Here is a 19200-nt window from a genome sequence, read left to right on the forward strand (position 1 = left end):
CAGATCGTGATTTATCAAAAGCTTTGGTAAAAAGGTCGGCACGTTGTCGGTGTGGACCTTAACAACATCGATAAGTCTTTTATCAAAACAATCACGTATGAAGTGATATTTGATCTTGATGTGTTTGGTCTTTGAATGCTGCACAGGATTTCTAGTGATCTGTAAGGCAGCAAAATGATCAACGAAAGTAGGAGTAGATAGGAATTCACAAGTTGATGTAGCGACACAAGTCTGCTTCTTGCACTGCCATGTGACCAGGCGATTTCCTAAAAACTGACATTCAACCGTTCTGGATTTGCCGTTGATTTTGCAGCCACCAAAATCAGAATCACTGAACGCGATCAAGTCGAAGCTATCATCCCTAGGGTACAAGAGACCGGTGTCCGGACAACCCTTCAAATAGCATAGCGGAAAATCCTTTTTACAGCCGCTAGATGGGAGGCCTTCGGGTTGGCTTGATATCGGGCGAGCAGGCACGTAGGATACATTATGTCGGGCCTCGAGGCTGTGAGATACATAAGAGATCCGATCATTGCGCGGTAAAGTGAAGAGTTAACGCTTTCACCCTTCAAGTCCGGAGTAATCCCGTGATTCTGCGAAGTGGGGTACCAATAGGCTTCGCTTCAGACATCTGAAACCGGTTCAAGATGTCATTGACATATTAAGTCTGATGGATGAATATCCCAGACTCCGTTTGTTGAACTTGTAGGCCCGAAAAGAAGTTCATTTCCCCCATGGCGCTCATCTTAAATATCTCCTACATAACATGCTCGAAGTCCCTACACAAAACATCGTTAGTTGAACCAAAAATAATATCATCTACGTATACCTGAACCAACAGAAGATCTCCATCTTTTTCTTTGATGAAAAGAGTGCAATCGATAAGACCCTGGTGAAAACCATTCTCCAGCAGATAGTTAGATAAGGTTGCATACCAAGCTCTCGGTGCTTGATGTAATCCGTATAGAGCTTTGTTGAGCAACCAAACCCGATCAGGATGAATAGGATCTTCAAAACCTAGAGGTTGTTCGACATGCACCTCTTCTTCAACCACACCATGAAGAAATGCACTTTTCACGTCCATTTGATAAGCCTTTAATCCTTTGAAGGAAGCATAGGCCAGACATGGCACGATCATGCTAACCACAAGCATGAGCATGCCTGACTTTCTGACACCAGCACCATCTCAAGCACCAACATAACACCAGCCAGATCAAGAAAATTACCGACTGGCACGATCATGCCAGCCCCAGGAACGATCGTGTCCGACCAAAACCATCCCACTAGCAGTCAGTTCACAAGCACGCATTGATGATTACCGGTGAAACACTGACCTGCACGATCATGCCAAACCATGGCACAATCGTGCCACCTCGGGAACTTTTGAGCGAGATTTTTTTCCGGAAATGGCAACAAACAAGAACGACAGACAAAAAGCGAACCTGACACTGACCAAGCACGATCGTGCCAAAAGGTGGCATGATCATTCCAAACAGACAATATGTTAAATACGAGGTATCAGCTCATTTGCAGGGGAATTGGGTCTTGGATTGAAGTTTTTCTCTAAAAAATCTGCATTTGGAAGGAAGTTGAAGCCAAGGAGGAGCTTGGGAGAAGGCTTAATTGTCACACCCCAACCGCGTAAACAACGAAACTGCGGTGGAAACGTCGGGGAGTGGAGCGACAGAATTATTGTTTCACAACCATGGATCAAAAAGTTTCGTTTTATTTAGTTGTTAAATATTTACATTGTCTTAAAGTTACAACAAACAAGTTCACATATCGACTATCATCGTTATTAAGTCACTAAGGCCTCGTCCGGTCCTAAGTGAGCATGCATCCTAGTCGCAATCAACATCATTCAACACCACCTGAAACATACGTGAAAATAAAGTCAACATAAAAATGCCGGCGAGCACATAGGTTTTGTGAGAGTGTCAGATTCATGGCTCATTTATATGTTGAAATAACTCGTACAACTTCATTAATCGATATTAGAAAAACCTTGTTTTGTAAAATATTTGTATTGTAATATGATTAACCAAATCAAACAAGTTGGTTATAGTTTATGAAACCTCGATGCCATGAATCTTAACCCAAAACCTTTGTTTATGTAAACCAAATTGTAAATCGTTCTCGTATTAAAACTCGTATGGTTTATATCCTTTAGTAAACATTGTTGCGTGTATCATTTAAAATCGTTCGTCCAAGTGAACTAAATAACGCCACGGAATGTAATATGATAAAAGCACTTATATATAAGAAGTACCAGCGGCGTATCTACCATGCTTTTATCACATTAAACCCGTCCCGTTATCTAATCACAAAACAAAAACCAATCGTTCGTTCAATTCGTTTAACTTGTTTAAATCGTTCAAATCATTCAATTTGTTTCAATCATTCAAAATCGTTCAATCGTTCAAAATCGTTCAATCGTTCAAATCGTTCTCGTTTTAATTGTGAAAACTACTTTTGGTCGTCTCGCGGAATACATTCAAACCTTCATAACTCGTCCATCGTTCAACTCGTATTAACATACCACCAAAGGGTAAGTTACAATCATCAGGTTCAGTCGTTACCTACATAACCCCCATACATGACCATGGTGGCAGTCCGATAACGGGATTTGTCAGATCCTATGGTACCATGACCTAGTACTGGTCGGCTTGATCATCGTTAATGAATGTTATTCGTTATGTAAATACGTCCCAACAAGTTCGTTCACATTATCGAAATCGTTATGTTTAATATAAACCATAGTATTCGTTTTTGAAATCATTGTTTAACGCATCGAAATCGTTTAACACATATGAATCACCCCAAAACAATCGAAAACAGTAAAATAGGGGAAACTATGTACTCACATTGAATTGCAAAGTATTCTTGATCTAATGAACTAACAATGCTCAGGAAAACCAAGGAAATCAAGTGGTACCTAGTAATCGGATCGCTAGTTAATAAATCGACACCTAAATCAGAGGATCGGGTAGAATGAGGTCTCGTAAACCAAATGAGTATTGGAACTTATGTGATATGATTTAACAAAGCCTACATTCTAAATCGGAACCTATCCTAAGTGCTTACGACCCGTTACGACCCATTAAGGTAGCTTATGCTACTTTAACGCGTCGTTCGCGCGAATGCGCGTTCGAGGTGCCTAACTAGTCCTATGAGAAGTATTATATGCCCTAACATGTTTAAATATGTTGCATAATTAGTTTAAGTGACAAACATTAAGTTACATATGCTTAAAATCGAATTATGCATGAAAAGGGCATTTTGGTCATTTTCCCAAGGCATATAAACTACCTATCATACAACTAATTAAACTAAGCGACCATAAGGTATAACCTCGGGAGGTTATTCCCTATACAACTATGGTCACAAAATATGCTTGGTCGGATCCTAACGATCGACCAAACGGGTCGGGTTCGAAAGTCTAAGCGATTGTTAAGACTGCTTGACTCACGACCTTAAACAAGCACTAGACAGAAGTGATGAGTTAAACATGTTAAAACATGTTTAACTAAGTTAGAAAACAAGTTTGATATCAAAACAAAGTGTTTTGATACCCGAAAATAGTTTCGTCACAAAATACGCATAAACACGTATTTTGACCGAAACTTTGACTCGTCACTTCGACTAATCGACGTGGTAATCAGTAGGTATAGTCACAAGGGACTATAACCATCGTGATTAAGCTCACGTTGCAATGTTCAAACGAACTTTGTGTTGACCAATTCATGGTCAAAGCAGAAAGTTAAACGTTGTTTGACTTTCATGCTTGAAAAGCATAAACAAGCATGAAAGAAGCTTACAAAAGGTCCAAGCTAGGAAGAATTGATCTAAAATACTCAGGTATGAAGCCTTAGCATCAACTTAGAGCAGATTAAATCAATTTGAGCAAGGAATGAAGGTTGAACTTAGTGGGTATTTATAGGAAGTCTTGAGTTCACAAGATGATTACAAGTGTTTTTTTGCAAGAATCAAAGCTTGATCTAAGCCATACACGTGTGGCACATTGTTTCTAATACAATGGGAACTCAAAAACAAGCAAATGGTAAGCTAAAACCATGGTAAAATTGCATGAAATCAGCTGCTGAAGCCAGATTCAATGTTTCTGGTCTGAAGGTCTGTCGCGCCCCGCGTAATATGAGCCCTCATCCTACGCGTCCCGCGAGGGAAGTTTGACAAATTGTCAATTTTAGTCCCTGCAAGCTTAAAACTTAGATTTTGATGTTTTAAGCCCCGTTAACCCCATTTCAAGGCTCTAAAATGAAGTTAAAGCATAGAGAACATTAAAAAAATTTGTTTGAAAACATCTTGGATGTCGGTTCGTTTGGTCATATGGTTGCGTTATTCGGTTAATTACTATTGGGATTGAACCCTACAAAGGAACAGTTGATTAAAGCCAAAACTGGATCAGAGCAGTGGATCCAGAATAAGCAGATGTTTGTATTTCATTCTCTCCCTTGAAAGTGGTTCTAACAACTGATGACCTCCATCCACTGATCCTTTACATCAACTGCTGCCTTACAACATCTGATCTAGCCTAAAGACTGATGAAGACTAAAGTCCGGTTGCTCAATCTACAAATATGGGTCAAGCATTGCTTAAGATATAAAGTACTGCTAGAATCACAACAGTGGAAGGAGAAAGCAGTAGTTTAGTTTATTTCTATTGTAATGTATTGTAATCAGTAGTTAGTGAGCAGTAGTTGTATTAGATCAGTAGTTAGAGGTTGTTAGGAGGTTAGATGTCACTTTCATGGTGACGTCAGCCATGAGCTTCAGTGGTTTGCTTGTGCTTATAAATAGAACAGTACCCTGTACTGTTCTATTAGCTCTTCACCACTTGTCATCTTGTACGAACAACTTTGTGAGCTCAGGCTGAGGGGGAGTTTGTAATACATGCATGCAAATTTGTAATTGAATATTGAAATAAATTTAATCATTCGGTTCAATGTTCAAACATGTGTGTTGAAAGCAATTCTCCTATTTGATTGTGTGTAAAAGTTTGTTTCCATTTATATTCCGCTGCAATTACACATTCATCTTCTTAAATTCTCAAACAAAAACACAGTCATAACAAACTCAGATCCTAACAATTGGTATCAGAGCTTGGACAGTCAAATTTGATCTAACCATCATTTTGACGTAAATAGTTCAGCTCACAATAATTGATACTTATTAATTGTTCGTTTCGTTGAAAAAACAGAGCAAGGTTTAATCGGGAACAAAGTTGATTAATTAGTGTCTGTAAAACAACCAAGATGACGTCACAATCACAAGATGCTAACAATAGCATCGGTTCACTCTTCAAACCACCCATGTTGAAGCGCAACGAGTACAATATCTGGCAGAGAAGGATGGGTCAGATCCTTGCTCAACAGAATACCGGATGTTGGAAGTCGGTTATCTTTGGACCACATGTTCCAATGGTGCCAAGTGTTGAGGATACAGATAAGTTCGAACCTAAGAAACCTGAAAACTATACTGAAACTGATTTTCAAAAATTTGAACTGGATGCCAAGGCATTTAGCATCATTGCATCTGCATTACCCAATGAAATTTATGCTGGGCTGTTACATTGTAACAATGCCAAGGAATTATGGGATGCACTTAAGGAAGAATTTTGGGGAACTGAAGAAGTAATTGAAAATAACAGGGAAATTCTGAATCAGCAATATGAAACATTTTGTCATGTTAAGGGTGAAACATTAACCGAACAGTTTGAGAAATTCAGTTGTCTCAGTGAGCTAAGACTTGTTAATGTTGAGTTTGAAAAATCAACACAAAATAGCAGGTTTCTTAGATCATTACCTGAAAAATGGGATATAATTGCATTGGTGACCAGAAATTCTGTTGAGTTTAAAGATCTGACACTAACCCAACTTCATGGTAGACTCCTGACCTATGAAAGGGAGTTAAAACCAGAAAAAGAAGTTACAAGAGTCTGGCAAAGTTGCAGATGATTACACATTTGGCAACACAGCTCTTCTGGTTCAGGAAGAGTCTGGCAGTAGTAAGGATCAGAGTTATGATCATTTTATTGACATAACTGCTAGTGGTAATTTCAACTCTGATCCTCACTCATCAAATTTTGCTTTTACAGCAAATGGAGAAAGCCAGATCTCTGACAATCTGTGTTTTGAACTCAATGATTTACAGCATTTTGATCCCACTGACTTAGAAGAAATGGACATTTTGCATCAACTTTCTTTGCTAAGTGTAAGAACTAGCAAGTTTTACAAAAGGACAGGGAGAAAATTCCCAGGGCTACATGGGAATCTAAAAGTGAGGCTGGATAAATAAAAAATTAAGTGCTATAAGTGTAATAGGCTAGGTCATTTTGCTAGGGAATGCAGGAGTCAAAATACCGGTCCAGTTATTACTCATCCTAGCTCAAACCCTAGACCACAAACAACCAAAGCACTATGCGCTATGCCCAATTTACCCCTGCTGCCCATGTAAACACTGCTCATTATGCAAACCCTGGAACCCTTCTTCCTGTGCATTATGTTCAAACCACTGTTCCACAAATTCAATATGTCCAAGCTCCTGTCCCTCAGGTTCAAGTGCAACCAGTTGCACCACAACAAGCTGCACCAGCAGTGGTTCAACCAGATCAGCAAAGCTTTTTCACCCAAGGCTTTGTTGACTGGAGCAGCTTACATGAGGAGCTAGGTGATGAAAATTTTGCACTCTATGCTACTAATGATGATTACTGTTTTATGGCATTAGAGTCAATACTAGAAGAGCTGGATGCTGAAGAAGGACAGCTAAGTGCTGAAACAGTGGATGAAGTTGTTGAAGCAGTGGTTACTGTTGTTGCTGGTGAAATACTGCTGGAAGAAAGTTCAGAACCCCTGATAGAACCACTGTCTGACCCCTGGTCTGAAGAAGAAGAAGAAGAAGAAAAGAAACATGGTGAGAAGGAAGAGAAGGTGACTGATGAGAAAGAGCATGCTTGTGACTGTGCCATGATGGCTGCAGCTAAGGTATCATCTCAGGTTCTTGAAAATCTGTGTTCAGACAAATGCATCATAGCATTTGCTAACATTAAAGAGGTGAATGAAAACCTTAGGGATAGAGTGTTAAATGATGAAGTTAATATGGAGAAGTTTTTAAAAGAACTTAAAAATCAAATTGGCTGAAAAAGATTGTAGGATCGTGTTCTGACCCGATTGAGTCGTTCAGAGGCGTTCAACTACGTTTCAGGTGCGGAATAACAAGAAACGGAGGTAGAAACAGCTGAATCTTCACTAAAACTGCTAATTGTATTGATTTAACAATCGATTACACGCAGTTCTTCACACCGGCAGCACTTCGGCATGGAATACAAGAGAATCTATGTGGTTTCGCTCAAATGAACCACTATATATAGGCATGGTAGTTTCGCTCCAATGGACACATGTCCATATAAGCGAAACCTATCATGTACATATAAGCGAAACTATCAGTTTAAGACCATATGAGCGAAACCTCTATCTTATACACATACACTTCCTATTTTCTCGTAATACGTGCCCTAATCTATACAATACAATGTAGGACTCGATACAAGACGAAGTCGACAGATGTAGTGCACCAACAGACTCCCCTCAAATGTTGACGAGTCGACTATCGAGTCACGACAATTCTGTGTTTTCACTTCTTTAGTCTTGATCAGTCTCTGGGCTTTTCTCTCTCTATCTTCATCAACAGACTCCCCTTCTCAATTTGCTGGCATTTCTTTGTTCTTCAGCAACATCTGCATCAAAATCATTGTCTGGCTCTTCATGTTCAAAGATCGAAACTTAGCCATTCCTGCACATTCTTAACCCAAAAATAAGATTTTAACAATTTACATATAAACGAATGCATCAACACTCTGAAATAATCAGACGACTCCCTCTTAAAAACATATACCAACAACTAATCTCTTTCAGATCACATCTCTCATGATGAACCACTTGATGATTTTAAAAACATATTTCACGTTCAAAGCACACTCCCCCTCACAACAATGCCATCATGTTTAGCACTTGGAATTTTGAAAATCAGCTTTCCAATCATCAGTTGTCGAAAATCTTTTTGACTTTTACAAAAGTTTATGCTAAAACAGGCATAAAATCTTTTTGGATTTTTGAGAAATAACCAAAATGAAATGCAGTAAAGAAATATTTACAGACAATCTTTTTGTGAGTTTGTGTAAGAGGATCATATCAGTTTATGAGACAAATCACCAACACCGTTAAGCTTCATATCATTTTAAGTTCTAAACAATTCACTTAGATTGTCAGTATACTGATCCACTTAAATTTTTATACAAAGTTCAACTGATCCGAGATACGATATTAATATCTTAGATACTTAAACTTATTCGCGTGTCCCACTACTTGAATATACTCCCGTATCCAGATCCCAATATTCAGTCTTACAGGTGAGTATACCACAAATGATATCTGTCAGGGGTAGATGCGAGGGCCGTGAGAGCTCAGGTCGATACTTCCGTATACGCAAAGAGATGACGACTTCGACTTTTGGTGTGTCCCCTTTAGAGGAACTTTTGATTACAACAGCAGCGACTATCAATTTTATTGTTTCGTCAGCTTGCTGAGGGTGAAGCTATGTTTCAAGCATTTGCGGAAAGCATTATCCGGGGACTAGGTCAGTACTTCCATACAGTAGAAGTCCCGGGATAATACCCCAGATATCACTGAGCATAAAGACCTAGTATCTCAGAATAAGGGACCTTTCAAACAAGATTTCAGGGGTTACCTATATATCCAAGTTGTTGTTAACCCACAGAACACGCAAGTTTGAATTTAGGTTTATATCTCGTCCCAATTTACTAAGTGTATAAAAACCTACTGGCATATCCTCAGTGAGATTGTTTATCACATTTTAATCTTTCCAATTCTTTAGCATGTTGTGACAGTCCACTGATGTACTATCATTTCCTCTTTTTTCACAGCAAAACTCATTTTTAGGTTTTATCATGTTTTTATATTTTTCAAATTTTCTAATGTTTTTGGATTTTCTGAAAAATTTTCTACTCCCCCTAAAATGCAAACACATTAAAGAGAAATTTGAAAAACTACTAAGCTCTTGACCCACTAGAACACAAAACAAACTATACAAAAACTTGACAACTGACGTCGGATCACATCAATTCACCATCCACTAGCGCATAAACAATCAGAACTCCCCCTTTCACAAACCATTTTCTCATTTAGATCTCAAAACACTTAAGTTTGTTTTAATCAAAATGATTTTTCCAGAAAATGAATTTGTGTTAACCTTTTGAAGGTTTATCACTTGTAAATTACGGGGATATGGTTCATCATTTTGTCAGTTATTATGTTAGTAAATCAAGTACAACTTAATGTTCCTGATTTACTTTTTGCAATTAAGCAACCTCTGTACCACTTGTGAGTATATCCGAAATAATACCACTTGTAAAAATACACAATACCACTTGTAGGAATAATCAAGCAATACCAGTTGTAGGAATGTTACGTCTACATCACCATTTTACCACTTGTAGGATTGATCACAAAGATGCCGATTCATGCTTCGCACTTACCAATCTGGAAGCTCCGGCGTAGTCCTTTCACCTGTAATCATTCAAACAATTTTAACAACTTTCATACAAACTCTTAAAACATGAATGATGCCGATTCCTGATCCACGATATACACTTGGGATCTCCGGCGTAGTCCTAAGACTATTATGGGAAACAGACTTCCATCCAAGTCTTTTCAGACTTGATGGCTTTCACTTCTTGCGCAGTAGGGTTGTATGTTGCCTTTTTAGTTGCGTAAAAATCCTTAACCCCCTTTGCTTTCCCATTTAACATTTTCCCAAAAATCTTTTTAACACTCCCGTTGAATGTTTTCTCGACATCAAATTCATTTTTCTCTTTGTAAAACTGATTCGAGATTTCAGTTTTACCGACTTTCTTTTTATGTAACATCCTGTTTTGTGAACTAATAAAATTATAGTTAAAATTTATAATTTATATATTGTTGAACGACTAAGTAACGAGTAAAATGGTTAGTTGAAATATTTAGTTGAAATATTTAGTTGAAATATGAGACATCTGTACAAGCCCTGGCTATTATAAGAGACCGTTTAATATTAATAATTAAATATATTATTTTATTTACCTTACTTCATTTTTAATGAAACTTAGGTTAAAACGTAGATAAAAAGATGCTCGTTCTAATGACATATTCGTCGTTTTATAAAACGTCTATTTTAAAAGTTATACAAGAAAAACGAGTGAAGCAGCTGAATTAATATAACTAAGCTAGCTAGCTAGCACGTCAAGCTAGCTAGCAAGCACGTCAATGTCCCGCCCAGAAAGGAATTGAGGTGCTTGCTTGCTTCACATATATATAGGAGTTAAATTGTAGGATTTTAGATACACCAAAATTTTAACGGGAACGCTCTAGTATTGAGAATCCCGCGTATACAATACCCCGTTGGGTGTTGTTAGTAGTCGTTTTTGGAGCACGAGTAGGAGCAGGAGTAGGGAAACTCTACATCAACGTGCCGTTGATAGTCTTGAGGTATACTCTCGTTTAAGTTTATGTTTAGTTATTTATTATTTATTTTTAGTAGTTAATATTAGTTTTATTATTAGTAATAATATATTAGTGGTAGTAGTGTTAGTATTATTTTTAGGTACTAGGGTTATTGTCAGGGGCGTGTATTGGGTAGCCTAACCTTAGTTAGGCATGGACTGATCAACCATGCTTAAACAAGGTAGGGTTAACCAATATCCAACCATGATAATGACTAGTTAGGTGTACCATTACCTAACTTAGGATTATGTAAATTGTGTCAGGACCTTGAGATAGTACCTGATCATACTAGCAATTGTATCAACGGTTAGCTACTAGCAAGAGGTGAGTTTTATGAATGCTTTTCAAATGTGAACATGCTTGTCCTAAACTGTAATAATATGGCATGACTGTTGTACGCATGTATATAACATGAGCATGACATACACATGATATTTGTGGTCCCTTATACGTGCCGCTATGGCGGGATTTGTCGGTACTACACCTGTGGTGTAGTGGGCATTAACTGTATGGTTATGTAAGTTACGTGGTAACGTTGGGTTATGATAACATGGGCGGGTACAAGTCATGATTAAATAATGTGAATTGTAAATTGTGTATATTCATAAACTCACCAGTGTAATATCTGACGTCTTTTAAGCATGTGTCACAGGAAATGATGGTTAGTCTTGGGCGGGTTGTTTATCTCGGATAGGCGTGACTAGTGAAATAAAGTATCTCAAACTTTCTTATCTGGTGGAAATTTTGCGTGATCAGCTAATAGTAGTTTGACCAAACTCTGTACCTTTAAGTTTCCAACTTTTGTACATTACCGTTTGTATCAATAACGTAAGTGTTTACTGGTAAGTTGGTATCAATTGTGTAAGGTGCATCCTTATCTGGGTGTGGTGTCACAGTTGGTATCAGAGCCAAAGGTTTTAGCGAATTAGGTATTTGGTATGGATACCTAGGCTTCAACCTAAGAGAACACGCCAGCTTATGTAATTTTTAGGATGCTCTGGCCGACTTTGAAATACGAATAATAGATAAATCCGGGTATGAACTTACTAAGGATATAGAGTCATTAGAAAATACCCATAGTAATAATTACAACCTATAAATCCTCATTTCGTTACCACTTTGTACACACTCCCCTTAACAATAATTACTCGTAAATCTTGTCTTCTTTACTCGTTAGGAGAAAATAATAATAGTAATAATAATAATAATAATAATAATAATAATAATAATAATAATAATAATAATAAAATCTAAAAGATAAAATGTAATACGTATATGTTGTATACATGAAGTGCATATATATAATGATACTTGTGTATTATTTGAGTAAGTAATATTTCTTCTCAATCAAGTATCATAGAGTAAAAAAAAAAAATTGAAGGCGGCCAATAGCGTAGTTCATTGTTAATATAAATAGATGCCAACCTCCTTCATACAAATCATACACAATCTTCTCTCGCACATAAAGCACATGAGCAGGTTAGTAGTATGTTTAGTTAAACATTAATTCTTTTAAGTTTCAATATTAAAAATCTTTACTATGATTAATTAATTTATAAATTTAATTATAGTAAAATGTTCATAGTAGAGTTATATTTTCAACATGTTACATTTGAAAAATATTGTATTATGTGAATTAATTATTCTAAGTGCTCATTAATAAATAGAATATTGAAGTAGTATTTTTCATGAAAAATATAGAAAATGTCGGCAGAACCTTCGGTTAACAACAATCGTCAACCTAACCCATCAGTTAATCCTGCTCGTCATAGCGAACCTGTAAACTTAGGAGATGACATGATCGATCGGATTGCCGTCCGAGTTGCGCAAATCCTTGCCAACGCACAGGGACGTGAACGTCAGAATACAGAATGATCAGGGCAATCTGAGGGAAGCACTGCACCTACACCTACACCAACTCCACGAGAAGAACCTCGCCCGGAAAAGAAGGTAGATGATACGAAAGTATCTAAAGCTATAGAAACAGAAATCTCTAAAGAATGTAATTACAAGACTTTCATTCCATGTAATCCTCCTTCATTCGACGGGAAGAAAGGTGCTATTGAGGCATATGAATGGCTAAGTGAGGTAGAAGCCATTCTAGACGTCAGTGATTGCCATGAAAGAAATAAAGTTAGGTTTGCTGTTCATTTGTTTAAATCCGAAGCCTTATTTTGGTGGAGGATACAAAAGCAAACTAGAGGTGATGATCTGGCACATCGCCTGAGTTGGAAGGAGTTTTCAGAACTGTTTACAAATTACTTCTGTCCACCGAGCGAAACTGACAGAATAGAAAAGGAATTTTTGCATCTTGAACTCGGGAATAAGACATACCGGGAATATGTCACCAAATTCAATGAAATGTCTCGAATAGTGTCTTACTTGGTGAACCCTGAAGAAAATCGTATTCGAAGATTCCTGTGGGGACTCCCCACAGAATATCGCACGTTTATCAAGTCTACCAAACCAACTACCTATCATGATGCGGTAGAGGCTGGGGCAACTATCGCCACTGAGATCCAACAAAAGAAAACCCCAGAAACTATCCCGAAAAGGAAATGGGAAAACTACCAAGAACAAAAGAAACCCAATTACAGAGATTTCAAGAGGCAACGAGGACCCCCACCTAGGTGCCCAACTTGTGGAAAAGGACATTCCGGTCCATGTAACCAGTTAGTCTGTAGAAACTGTAAGAAACCTGGACACAACTATCGTGATTGTAGAGAGCCATGTAAGTGTTTTAAATGTAGAGAGACGGGCCACTATAGTGATAGCTGTCCTAAGAGGAATGAGGAACCTAATAAAGCAAGAGGGAGAGCTTTTGTTCTGAATACTAAAGAGGCTCGTAGGAACCCTGATGTCATAACAGGTACATTTCTCCTTAACAACTTTTATGCTAAAATACTATTTGATACTGGTGCTGATAGAAGTTTTATATCTGAGCACTTTAGAGTTTTGATTAATCAGACTCCTTGTAAGCTAGATAAGCCATTTATAGTAGAACTAGCAGATGGGAGGGAAGAAGAAATTGTGAGTGTGGTAAAGGATTGTACCATCCAGATTAGTAAGACCCCTATATCCATAGACTTACTACCACTGAAACTTGGAGAGTTCGACGTAGTAATAGGAATGGATTGGTTATCTAGTCACCAAGCTCAAATATTGTGTGATAAGAAGCAAATTCAAATTAAGGACCCAAAAGGGGGAACTGTAACAATTGATGGGGAAAGACCTAGTAAACCCATAAGTTTTATTTCCATGATAAAAGTATCCAAGTGTATTCAAAAGGGTCATTTAGCTTACCTAGTATATGCACTAGAGGCAAAGGAAGAAAAGAAACTAGAAGAGGTAGCAGTAGTGGCTGAATTCCCTGAAGTATTCCCTGAAGATCTTCCCGGATTACCACCTGACAGACAAATTGAGTTTAGAATCGACTTGATCCCAGGAGCAACCCCTATTGTCAAAGCCCCGTACCGCCTTGCCCCGACTGAAATGAAAGAGTTGAGAAACCAACTCCAGGAGTTACTGGACAAAGGATTCATACGTCCTAGCACGTCACCATGGGGAGCGCCGATTCTCTTTGTCAAGAAGAAAGATGGCTCAATGAGGATGTGTATTGATTATAGAGACCTGAATAAGATCACTATAAAGAATCGATACCCACTCCCAAGAATCGATGATCTTTTTGATCAATTACAAGGCGCAAGCTACTTCTCGAAGATAGATCTAAGATCTGGGTATCATCAATTAAAGGTTAGAGAAGAAGATATACCCAAGACTGCCTTTAGGACAACGTATGGTCACTACGAGTTCCTATTGATGCCTTTCGGCCTCACTAATGCACCAGCTGCCTTCATGGACCTTATGAACCAAGTCTGCAAACCATACTTGGATCAATTTGTAATCGTCTTCATAGATGATATCCTAATCTACTATAAGAGTAGAGAAACACACGAGGGTCATCTCCGTGCCATTCTTAAGTTACTAAAAGAAGAAAAACTTTATGCCAAGTTCAGTAAGTGTGAATTCTGGACTAGGGAAGTCCAATTTTTAGGGCATGTTGTTAATGAAAAAAGCATACAAGTGGACCCTACAAAGATTGAAGTAGTTAAGAATTGGGAGGCACCAAGAAATCCCACAAAAATTCGACGTTTCCTAGGGCTAGCAGGGTATTATAGAAGGTTCATTCAAGATTTCTCTAAGATAGCGATGCCTCTAACGACACTGACTCAGAAAAATACCCCATTTGTCTGGGGCAGCCAACAAGAAGAAGCTTTTAATCTTTTGAAAACAAAGTTATCCAGTGCCCCAGTACTTGCATTACCCGAGGGTACCGAAGATTTTGTAGTATATTGTGATGCTTCTCATTATGGACTAGGGTGTGTGTTGATGCAAAGAGGCAAAGTTATCGCCTATGCATCTCGACAGTTAAAGATACATGAAAGAAATTACACCACCCATGATCTAGAACTCGGAGCATTAGTATTTGCCCTCAAGATATGGAGGCATTACTTATATGGAACTAAGTGTGTGATCTACACTGATCACCAAAGCCTAAAGTATATATTTAAGCAAAAGATGTTGAACATGAGACAGAGGAGATGGATGGAGTTGTTGAATGACTATGATTGTGAAATTCATTACCATCCAGGAAAAGCTAATGTAGTAGCAGATGCCCTTAGTCGGAAGGACAAAGTTAAACCTTTAAGAATACGTGCATCTAGAATTGAAGTGAAAATAGGTTTACTAGAACGAATTAAGGATGCATAGACACATGCCCTGAAAGTTGAGCAGATTAACAAAGAAAGGATGGTGGGAAAACAAGAACTACTTGTTAAAGGAGAAGATGGAATACTAAGACTCCACAATAGGATTTGGATACCTATTGTGGGAGGACTCAGGGATATGGTGATGGAAGAAGCACATAGATCAAAGTATACAATGCATCCTGGCAGTACGAAGATGTACAAGAATATTCGAGATGAATATTGGTGGCCAGGGATGAAGCAATCAATCAATGAATATGTGGAAAAATGCATGACGTGTTCACAGGTCAAAACAGAACATCAGAAGCCTGCAGGATGTTTAATCCAACCCGAGATCCCTGAATGGAAATGGGAGATGATAACCATGGATTTCATTACTAAACTTCCACGAACTAAGAATGGTCACGATACTATTTGGGTTATAGTAGATCGTTTAACTAAGTCTGCTCATTTCTTGCAAATACGAGAAGATTATAAAATGGATAAATTAGCAAGAATTTATGTCAAAGAAATTGTCACCCGTCATGGAGTACCTATCTCCATTATATCAGATAGAGATAGCCGTTTTACGTCCAGATTTTGGCAAAGCTTCCAAAAGGAATTGGGAACAAAAGTAAATTTAAGTACGGCTTATCACCCATAGACAGATGGCCAAAGTGAAAGAACCATACAAACACTGGAAGACATGCTTAGGGCATGTGTGATAGACTTTGGAGGAAACTGGGATGAGCATTTACCTCTAATAGAGTTTGCATACAATAACAGTTATCATGCAAGCATCAAGGCGACCCGTTTGAAGCACTATATGGAAGGAAGTGTCGTACCCCAGTTTGTTGGACTGAGATTGGTAGAAATCCATTAGCTGGACCCGAAATTATTGAAGAAACTACCAATAAAATCATACAAATCCGAGAAAGAATGAAGACTGCTAGGGATAGACAGAAAAGTTATGCCGACAGACGAAGAAGACCCTTAGAATTTCAAGTTGGCGACAAGGTATTACTTAAGGTCTCGCCTTGGAAAGGTATCATTCGTTTCAGGAAGAAAGGAAAACTAAGTCCGCGCTATATTGGACCATTTGAAATAATCGAAAGAGTTGGTCCTGTAGCATATAGGTTAAAATTGCCAACAGAATTACAAGGAATTCATGACACGTTTCACGTGTCAAATTTAAGAAAGTGTCTAGCGGACGAGTTACGTAAGATACCCGGGCAGGAGATCCAGATCAATGACAAGTTGAACTTCACAGAGCGCCCCATTCAGATCATAGATCGACACATAAAGAAATTAAGAAACAGGGAGTTTCCTCTAGTACGAGTCAAATGGGATGCAAGGAGAGGACCTGAAGAGACATGGGAAAAAGAAGACGAGATGAAACAAAAGTATCCACATCTCTTTGGTTAAATTTCGCGGACGAAATTTCTATAAGGTGGGGAGAGTTGTAACATCCTGTTTTGTGAACCAATAAAATTATAGTTAAAATTTATAATTTATACATTGTTGAACGACTAAGTAACGAGTAAAATGGTTAGTTGAAATATTTAGTTGAAATATGAGACATCTGTACAAGCCCTGGCTATTATAAGAGACCGTTTAATATTAATAATTAAATATATTATTTTATTTACCTTACTCCGTTTTTAATGAAACTTAGGTTAAAACGTAGATAAAAGCATGCTCGTTCTAATGACATATTCGTCGTTTTATAAAACGTCATATTTTAAAATTTATACAAGAAAAACGAGTGAAGCAGCTGAATTAATATAACTAAGCTAGCTAGCTAGCACGTCAAGCTAGCTAGCAAGCACGTCAATGTCCCGCCCAGAAAGGAATTGAGGTGCCTGCTTGCTTCACATATATATAGGAGTTAAATTGCAGGATTTTAGATACACCAAAATTTTAACAGGAACGCTCTAGTATTGAGAATCCCGCGTATACGATACCCCGTTGGGTGTTGTTAGTAGTCGTTTTTGGAGCACGAGTAGGAGCAGGAGTACGGAAACTCTACATCAACGTGTCGTAGATAGTCTTGAGGTATACTCTCGTTTAAGTTTATGTTTAGTTATTTATTATTTATTTTTAGTAGTTAATATTAGTTTTATTATTAGTAATAATATATTAGTGGTAGTAGTGTTAGTATTATTTTTAGGTACTAGGGTTATTGTCAGGGGCGGGTATTGGGTAGCCTAACCTTAGTTAGAAATGGACTGATCAACCATGCTTAAACAAGGTAGGGTTAACCAATATCCAACCATGATAATGACTAGTTAGGTGTACCATTACCTAACTTAGGATTATGTAACTTGTGTCAGGACCTTGAGATAGTACCTGATCATACTAGCAATTGTATCAACGGTTAGCTACTAGCAAGAGGTGAGTTTTATGAATGCTTTTCAAATGTGAACATGCTTGTCCTAAACTGTAATAATATGGCATGACTGTTGTACGCATGTATATAACCTGAGCATGACATACACATGATATTTGTGGTCCCTTATACGTGCCGCTATGGCGGGATTTGTCGGTACTACACCTGTGGTGTAGTGGGCATTAACTGTATGGCTATGTAAGTTACGTGGTAACGTTGGGTTATGATAACATGGGCGGGTACAAGTCATGATTAAATAATGTGAATTGTAAATTGTGTATATTCATAAACTCACCAGTGTAATATCTGACGTCTTTTAAGCATGTGTCACAGGAAATGATGGTTAGTCTTGGGCGGGTTGTTTATCTCGGATAGGCGTGACTAGTGAAATAAAGTATCTCAAACTTTCTTACCTGGTGGAAATTTTGCGTGATCAGCTAATAGTAGTTTGACCAAACTCTGTACCTTTAATTTTCCAACTTTTGTACATTACCGTTTGTATCAATAACGTAAGTGTTTACTGGTAAGTTGGTATCAATTGTGTATGGTGCATCCTTATCTAGGTGTGGTGTCACATTTTAACTTCTTCAAACTTCAGTGATGGAAACTCGTCATCATTCACTGAAATTTTTACCTCACCTTGTGGCTCCTCTGGCTTTGTGAAACCAGATTAATCGCCAACTTTCTCACTTACCTTTTTAACAACCCACACTTGGTTGTTCTCAGCTTTCTGTTTGAAAAAATTCTTTGTAGAACACTCACCGACCTCATAAGTTGAGTTTTCAAAAACTTTAAGTTTTTCGATCGGTGGTTCATCATCAACAACTTTTTCTTTCAGCTTGTTAGAAACTCCCTGTTTTGTTTTAGCATTTTTCTGACAGTTCCATGCAATGTGACCAACTTCATTGCATCTATAACAGGTACGAGTTTCCTTTGGATGTGACACTTCAGATCCATTCTTCCTTTTCTCAGCAAGAAACTCCTGATTTGACTGTCTCCAGAATGGTTTCTTCTGTTCCTCTTCTGAACTTCCACCTGACACAAATTCTGTTTTTGTTTTAGAATTTTTCACATTTTTATGATTTTCTGGTGAAATAAAACCAACGCCTTTCTTTTTGTAGCTACGATTTTGGTTAGATTTCTTTTGGAAACCAGAACCAGAATTGTAATTTTTTTTCTTGTTTAGACGTTGTTGAACTCTTGAAGTGTACTTTTTAGGTTTTCCAGTAAGATTTAAATCTTTTATTTCATAAATATTAATTTCTATTATTTTGAAAACCTTTTTGATCAATTCAAATCTGACACTTCTTATTGGAAATTCTTTGTCATAATATAATTTGTCCGAATCATTTAAAGAGTATGCGACTTCAAATGTTTCATCATCCAAATTTGCTTTTGATAATAAAAACTCTTTACTGTAAGACCGTTTAACCGACGACTTTTGACTGTTGACTGACGAATTTGACCCTCCAGACTCTGACTTTGACTCATCT

At 37.7% G+C, this 19200-nt stretch overlaps 1 pseudogene; it reads left to right on the forward strand.

Annotated features, from left to right (window-relative positions):
• Window positions 1–12277: 12277 nt before the first annotated feature.
• Window positions 12278–16743, forward strand: LOC110888395 (annotated as a pseudogene).
• Window positions 16744–19200: the final 2457 nt, after the last annotated feature.

Source organism: Helianthus annuus, chromosome 11 (genome assembly GCF_002127325.2).
Source record: "Helianthus annuus cultivar XRQ/B chromosome 11, HanXRQr2.0-SUNRISE, whole genome shotgun sequence".
Classification (NCBI taxonomy): domain Eukaryota; kingdom Viridiplantae; phylum Streptophyta; class Magnoliopsida; order Asterales; family Asteraceae; genus Helianthus; species Helianthus annuus.